Source organism: Dasypus novemcinctus, chromosome 23, assembly GCF_030445035.2.
Source record: "Dasypus novemcinctus isolate mDasNov1 chromosome 23, mDasNov1.1.hap2, whole genome shotgun sequence".
NCBI lineage: Eukaryota > Metazoa > Chordata > Mammalia > Cingulata > Dasypodidae > Dasypus > Dasypus novemcinctus.
This window is the reverse complement of record NC_080695.1, coordinates 49,375,806-49,384,261: the sequence shown is the minus strand read 5'-3', so window position 1 is coordinate 49,384,261 and position 8,456 is coordinate 49,375,806. Positions and strand designations below refer to the sequence as shown.

General features: G+C 42.4%; 1 long non-coding RNA gene across 1 annotated transcript; it reads right to left on the bottom strand.

The window, feature by feature from the left end:
- Positions 1 to 1,163: 1,163 nt before the first annotated feature.
- On the bottom strand, positions 1,164 to 7,796 carry LOC131275690 (uncharacterized). The gene is made up of 3 exons (XR_009183141.2): positions 7,602 to 7,796; positions 6,802 to 6,938; positions 1,164 to 1,626 (listed from the first exon to the last, which is right to left on the bottom strand). It is a non-coding gene; the product is annotated as an uncharacterized lncRNA (long non-coding RNA).
- Positions 7,797 to 8,456: the final 660 nt, after the last annotated feature.

Genomic DNA, 8,456 nt, shown 5'->3' with positions numbered 1-8,456 from the left:
TAATAATAGATAAACAAAATGCACAGCCCTACAATGGGGTATATTTCTGCATTAAAAAGAAATGTGTTGTGAAGCCACAAAAATCATGGAGGAACCTTCAAGGCCTGTTGCTAAATGAAAGTAGTCAGTCTGCAAAGGGTCAAAGCTCTGCATTTCCAACTATATGACCCTGTGGAAAAAGCAGAACTATAGCGACAGTAAAGAGATCAGTGGTTCCTGTGGTTTTGGGGGGCTGGGTGGGTGGATGACTGGGGGGAGCACGGTGCATTATTAGTGTAATGCAATTAATCTGTAAGCTCATGGATTGCTGGAGACATGGCATGATGCATTTGTCAAAACCCGTGTAACTATTCACACAAAAAGTGAACCCTCATGTGAACGATGGGCTTTGGTTACAAAAATTTTATCAATATTGGTTTATTTCCTGCAAGTTAATATTAAGAGAAACCACATGTGTAGGGGTTGTATAGAGGAATTCTGCTTTCTCTGTATTTTTCCTGTAAAGCTGAAAAATCTATTATGTTTAAAAGAAGATGTAGATGTAGGCACTCTCGGTTCCCTGGTGACTGACCATCTTTACTCCCTGTTAGCTGACCTGGGTAAGTCCAATGAACCAGAGAGTAGTAGTTCCAACTCTGCTGAGGCTCAGGACTCAGCTGTCACATGGATAGTCCAGAGATTCAAGTCTCCTGAGTATGCATCAACCCTAGCTCCAACCACAGGTTCAGTAAAAGTGAAAGAAGAGGCATGTGTAGTAAGGTCACATCTGAGTCCAACTCCAATCACACTCAGAAATACAAATGCCAAAGTAGAGTTCACTTAAATGGCACTGAACTCCAGAGCCATGTGCCATGCCCTGTGGGGCTCTGTAGCCCTCAGGAGAACCAGTACCTGGGGTTGTACTTACTTTGGCTGTCTCTGGGTTCTCACTGAGGCGTGAGTAACCCCGACCCCTCTGATGACTTCCCAACTCTTTTTTGGAGACTTTTAGTAATACCAACTCTTTCGTCTTTGCCATTTTCCACTTTTAATTCAAGGTCAAAAAGAAGTTGTTGTTTTTTCTTTATTTTTTTTTAAATATTACATTTAAAAAATATAAGAGGTCCCCATATACCCTCATCCCCATCACATCACCCCACTCCTCCCACATAAACAACCTCTTTCATTATTGTGGCACATTCATTGCATTTAATGAATACATTTTGGACACTGATGCACCACATGGATAATGGTTTACACTGTAGTTTATACTCTCCCCCAGGCCACACAGTGGGCCATGGCAGGACATACAATGTCCAGCAACTTTCCCTTTAGTTCCACCCCGCAAAACTCCAAGCCCTGAAAATGTCCCCACATCATATTTCTTCTTCCCTCTGCCTACCCTCAGCAGCTACCATGAACACTTTCTCCACATCAGTGCTACAATTTCTTCCATTACTAATCACACTAGTTCCATAGTACAATATCAATAAGTCCACTCTAGTCCATACTCTATTCCTCCATCCTGTGGAACCTGGGATGGTTATGTGCACTCCATACCTGTATCGAGAGGAGGCTTAGATTCCACATGGATGATGCATGTAATTCTCCTGCTTGCAGTTGTAGGCACTCTTGGCTCCATATTAACTTCAAAAAAGATATTAAGGAAATAAAATTAAATTAAAAAAAAAAAAAAAGAAGCGGTAGAAAGTTCCCTAGAGATATATTCCTTCCTAACTATTTTATGGGGAATAGGACCTCAGTGCCTGGGAGCCACTGTAGCTTGGAGCATGTTCAGGCCCTGGCTGTGGATAACAGGCTGTACCATGCTGTCCATGAGAACCAAGGCAAGGAGGCTCTGCAGCATGAGGATGAGGAGGGAGCCTGTGGGTAGTGGGAGCCGGTGTTTCCTAAGGCCCTTAGTGATCCAGCCCTGCATGTCCCTCACTGCAGACCACCTTCTAACCTCCCCCCACACCACACAAAGGACCTGCAGTCTTCTACCTGGCTCATTTGCTCAGGCCATTTCTCCCCCATAGTGTGACTTTCCTTCCTTTCTGCTGACCTCCTCCTCACCCTCCCTGGTCCAGTTTAAATGTCAACACTGTAAATCACTCACACGTACCCTGGGCATGGAGAGTCACTTGCAACTCTGAGACAGTGCTGCTCCTAGCATGTCCAGCCCCATGTTTCAGGAAAGAAGTAATGATTCCCTATTTTGGTTGGGATTCTCCCTCCAACCTGGATGTCCCTGGACAGAGGGCTGCACCTCACTCACCTCTCCTCCCTTCCTCCCCAATGACATGTCAATTACTTGAAAACCAACTTTCTCTAATCCTTGATGGTGAGTAGAATGCTCCACTAACTGTTCAGTCAAGAAATATTCCTCAGACCATCTCTGTGCCAGATGTGGGGCCAAGTGCTGAGAGCACAGAGCTAAACATGAATGTGAAGAAGGATGGTCCAGGACAGTTGAGCATATATGTATCCGTAGACCAGGAGAGAAAATGGTCACAGAGAGACTCACAACATAGAGAAAAAAAGCAAGTGCACCTGCTCCATGAGTCTCAGACTCGAATCTCCAGTATTCTCTGGCTCAGGTTGGGGATGTAATAGAGTGATTGTTGATGAAGTGGGAGGAAGGAGGAATGTGGAAATCTCATATGTCTGGAGGATAGCATGGGTGATGGGTGGGTACAGACCACAAGGATACTGGAGGACATTCTACAGCTCATGGACAGGAATGTCCATGGGCTCCTGAGGGAAAAATGGACAGTGTTGAGAAGAAGCATCCAGATCAGACTTCTGCCTCCCCCATTGGACTCTTGACAGTTGACAAAAATGATTTTTTTCTAATTCCCCAACTTCTTGGAAGAGTTAAACCATGAGCAGCCTGCTGTGAAGCAGTCAGAATGCTGGTCAAACCCTCTGAAGCCAAAAGTGTAATCCCAAGAAAGGAACCACTGTGCATCTTGGAAAAGTCCCTCCTTCCCACCATGGGCCTCAGCCTCCCCTTCTGTGCATAGCTGCCTGTGGTGGTTCAGCTCATGTGAGGACTTGGCTAGCTTATGCTGTGCTGTTGTGCAGTCAAGCAAGCACTGGCCTGTTTGTTAGAGTATTTTGAAGATTGAAGGTATCAGTTAATTGCATCTAGGGGTGATTATATTTACAATTAACAGTGGAGATTGCCTTCAACCATGAGAGGAGTCTCATTGAATAAAGTGAACACAGGGGAAGGAGCAGGTGAACTGCAGATTTGCAGGTCTCTGGTTAAACTACAATGTTGGAAATGTTCTTTTGGCAAATATGCAGGGGAGGATTACTGGTATAGGGTGTTGGATGTGGGGGGGTATAAAAGATACAGTGCACCTGCAGGAGGGCATCTGTGGAATATGTAAATGTTCATCTTGTCATATTGTGTTACATCAGTGGGCAGTGCCTCACACAATAAACAGGAAAATATTGAACTCCCATCCTGAGAGTCATGAAATGTTCTTTTAATCATCAAATGGAGATGCTGAAATTCCCAGCTGCAACGTGAGTCTGGCTAACTTTACATTTAGTTCTAGCAATGTTTGCTTCATGTATTTTGAAACATTGTTATTTGGTATGTAACTATTTAGGATTAAGTCCTCTTGATGATATAACCACTTTTTCACTATAAAATGGTCTTCTTTACTCCTAGTAAATCTTCTTATTCTGAAACTTATTTCATGTGATATTTTTAAAAATATATTTTTTATTTTTTAAAAGATACTTAGATTTTATAAACCTTACATTAAAAATTAAGGGGATTCCTATATGTGCTGCTAACCACAACTCCCTCAACTGATATTAATTACTCTTTTCAGATTAATATTCCAAAGTGTATTTATATATATGTTTCTATTCTTTGGCTTTTACTCTAGCCACATCTTTTTACTTAAAGTGGGTTTCTTATAGATAACATATAATAAAAGGGACTTGCTTTTTTATCTAACCTGATCATCTCTGCCTTTTAGTTGGTGTCTTTAGAATTTAGATCATCTGGCTGTTTTCTAATTGTACTTTTAGGTTTTCATTACTTTTGTCCTCTTTTGATGACTTTTTGGGGAATTGAGTATTTTTCTAATATTGCATCTCCTCTCCTTCATTGACTTGTTAGACATATCATTTGATTTTTTAATGATAGCGCTAGGGCTTATAATATACATCTTTAACTTATCACAGTCTATTCGAGTAATATTAACTCACTTTATAACTGGTATAAAGTATCAACTATTGAACCCTTACAAGAATATATTTCCTTTTCTCCCCTCCTGGTCTGTGTTCTACTGTCGCCAAATGTTTTAAACCTCACTAGGTGGGTCAACAATGGCCTTACATCTAGAGCTATTTTGGCTCCTCTACTGAGGCCCTCTCCTTGATGTTGTGTGTGTAAAGAGGCCTTTGTGTGGGCTGCTCTGAGCTGTGTGGTTCCACATGAGCTGTGTGGACTGCTCTGCCTGCTCCTTTGGGTGGTTCGTACCCCATCCATGGTTGTTTCCTCTCATGCATGTACTTATCAAACACTCAAGGGGGACTCCTTCATATCTCTGGGGCTTTCACTCTGTCCAGCTCTCTCCTCAATGGCACACTATCCTGTGAATTCTAATCACCTTGGCTCCCCAAAATTTTGAATTCTGCTCATCTCAGGGAGAGCACCAGGCTCTATTTGGTTCCCCTCTCCCAGTGCTATGGCCTAGAAAATCTCTCTAGGGCTCATCTTGTTTGTCTATCTTCTTTCAGTGTCCTGTGCTATTAGCCAATGTAGGAAAACTGCTGTTCCATAACTTGTGTCCATTTGTAGTTGTTTAAGGCAACTGGACCTTGTGACTGTATTATGGCTGATAGAATCCTCCACATCCCTAACTTGTATAGGAAAAGCAAAACCATGCCAACAGCAATAGAACTGTATTTGTTTCTAAGTTTAAAATGAAAAGGAATAAAATACCTAGATCCACCTCCATGGCTGAATCCATTTTTAGTTTACTTAGATAAAGATATTAAAACAAAGAGGAAAGGGTTTATAATCTTATTTGTTTAAAGGGGTCAAAACTTTTGAAATAATCCAGTTCATCTCCCTCATTTGAATATGAGGAATCAAATCTTAGAGAAGTTAAGGAATTGTCAAGGGTCACCTTAATTCTGGGCCTAACAGGGAGTAGAATATAAGTCCCCCAACAAACAAGCCATTAAACCATGTTACTTCTGTCGTGCCCAGAAATATTATTATAATTACCATTTTCTTTAGTACTTTAAAATATTACTTAAACATCCTGGCAACCTTAGTAGCATCAGGGTATGCAGAACTATTACCACCTCTTTTCAGTTAAATAACCTGATTAATGACTTGTCTAAGACAGCAGTGCTCAAATTTTAGGCTCTGAAGCTCCTTTAGGGAATCTGCTAGGTCAAAACAATTTTTAGAAGAGTAAGTTATCATTTTACTTTTTTTTTTTTTTTAATCATGTTGACATTGGCACTAATAGTGTAAAAACAAAGATGGGTGAAACCCCTTGCATCTTAGCATGAATCAAGCCAATTACAACTAGGAAGTCTCTTTGGTCTTGCCCAGTGTTAACTTCCTACATCTCTGTGGTTTAAGATAGATTGCACATGGTCAGTATAGTAATTGTTTTTTCAAGGAATTGTTTTCTTGGGCACCTGAAGTTCCGATTTTATGTACTACAATGGAACCGACCACTGTGGCGTTAAGCCTATTTTCTGCATGTACTTGTGGATTGTGGTAATTAGGTAAATGACTGCTACTGGGAAATGAAGTAACTCTTTGCTTCCTCCAAGGGAAATTACATGCTTCGTATTAAGGAAAAGTATGTTTTTCAAAGTTGCAGTGGTGGGAGTAGGGGAAGGGATTGGGCAGAGGCAGATTTGGGATGCTACTGGATGCTGATTCAGAGGTATTCTAAACTAACGGCAAGTCAGGCTCCTTGAGTGTTTGGGAGAGACGAGATGGTCAACTCAGCCTGGTCTGAGCAGACAAATTTGGAGACTCATGTCAACAGTAGCTTCGACTCTGACAAGGAATTTATATTTATATCATTTGGGGGATGGGCAGGCAAGCCCCAAGATCCTGAGCTGAGTCAAGATGGTCCAAACATACCTGACAGAAGTATTAGTTCAGAGGAAGCTGTTAGAAAGTGTCTCCTGAAGCAGACAAAATGAATTCTAAGTTGATACACCATCACTGATTGACCTATACTCATTTACTGACATTTACTGAATGACTAAAATTTTGTCGATAAGGGATTTCCTGCTTTAAAAAAATTGGTCTTGAGATTTTGGTTATACTTGGGACCCAGAAGCCAGGTCACTTGGTCCCAAATCCTAGCTCAGCCATTAGCTGCAGGACCTGTGGATACACCACTCTGTGCCCTAGTTTCCTTATCCATGAAATGCGAACAGTAATATTACCCACATCTCAGAGCTGCTGGGGGCCGAGATGAACTAGCTGATTAAGAGATTTCCAGTCCTAGACACAGGACCAGGTGTCACCAGGATTGTAATGTGGATGACTCATTAGACAGGAAGGGCAAAGGAGACACGGAGAGACTGTGTTTCTGAAGCCACAGCCCCGGAAGAGAGCCCGACTCCAGCACACACTGCAGTGATGCAAGAATGGCAAGCGCTGGCAGGCCTCCTCTCCTGTCCCCTGGCCATGTCAGGCCCACTTGGCAGAAGTCATCCAGCTCTATGTGGACCCACATAATGACTATTTCTTCCAGCTTCTGTCCCTGCTTCTTCCACACCATAGTGCACCCCCTAGTTTTGGATGCAGGTTACCTTCAGGAGCTGAAATTGGAGTTGTATCTGCTTTTGAGCCCTTTCAAACATGCCCTCAGTCACCTGCTGGTCCACCCCTCTTATGATGGCATTGTTCATTCTCTCACAGGCCTTTGTGCAAGTGATCTGAGCTGCCTCTGCAAAAATGAAAGTCACAGTCACACTACAGCAAAGACCTAGGTATCTTTAGCATCAGGGAAAAAAATATGTGTGCATACATGTACATATATGTACCTATATACATACATATATATACCATTTCCACAGTGATAGAAATAGTTTAAAAATACAATGGCACAAGCAAATAACTCTCTCAATATTGAGATAATTACTATCATTCAGCAAATCTGTGCGAACTAAGCAGAAGTTCACAAAATCCAATCCCTCTCTCCTCTTTAACAATGGGGCCACCAAAAGAAAAAAAGGCTCTGGAAAGTGAATTTACTTGTACTTAAAGAATGTAAGAATGAAGCATAGACTACAGAATTTGGAGTCTAAGTAGCTGAGATTCAGCATGGAGAGGAGAAGCAAGGAATCCAGATAAAGAAAGCAAGTAAAAGTGTTTGTTAATGGCCTTTCCCCAGGCCCTTGCAATTATTTTGACCTAAGACATGGGAGGACAAAGACTTTGAGGAATGAGGGCAGTAAAGGATGCTGACAGGCTGAACAGATAGCCCCTGAGGAAGCAGGGACGCTGTTCTCTTGAGGCTGCACCTTCACAGCAGGACTTCAGTTCCTTCTGAACAGAGGTGCTGGGAAACTAAGGATGTTGCCTCCCAGCCTCCCAGGATGGCACTTACCTGGGAAGCCAGGGTAAAAAGGGCCCTTTGCTGCAATTCCTTCCAGAGCAGCAGGTGGGTGTTCCTGTGTGTGGCAGGAATTCCTCTGCCTTACATCATGGTTGATTGCCTCCAGGCTGTCTCCACTACTGGGCTGCAAGCTTTTCAGACGAGAAATCTGTCATAAGACTCTATTAAACAAAAGTTCATCCTATAGCACCTCGCACTGAGGAAGCATTTGGTAAATATTTGCTGAGTTGAACTCAAGCATGTGCCTTGAGTGGGATGGTCCAGGAACAGGCCCTTTTGGGTGGGGACACAGGCTATTTCTCTAAAGCTGCCATGTAAGTCAGGCTGGGCCTGGAAGAAAGTAAGCCACGGACAAGAATTTTAGGGACTCAAAACTTAAACATGATACTTTAACTTCTTTCAGCTACTCTACTTTGGATGATATTGTATATCACTGGCAAAACTGATGGAGACAATAATGAAAATGTTAAATGATTTAAATTTTTAAAAACTAAGGGTTCTCTGAGGATTCCAGCCTCAGGATTTACTGACAGTTGCTTTCCAGTGGAACAAACTTGGCCTGGGTGTCCCACTTCTCTGTAGCAGCCTCCCCTCTCCCCTACCCCTTATGGCTTGTATTTCCTTATTTATTTATTTGATTGTTTGTTTGTTTATATATCCCCACACAACCCCCCATTGTTTACACTCACTGTTCTGTGCTCTGTGTCCATTCACTGTGTGTTCTTCTGTATCCACTTGTCTTCTCTTTAGGTAGCTCAGGAAACTGATCCAGGGACCTTCTGGACTGGGAGAGAGGTGCTCAATCACATGCACCACCTCAGCTCCCTGGTTTGCTTCATCTCTTAT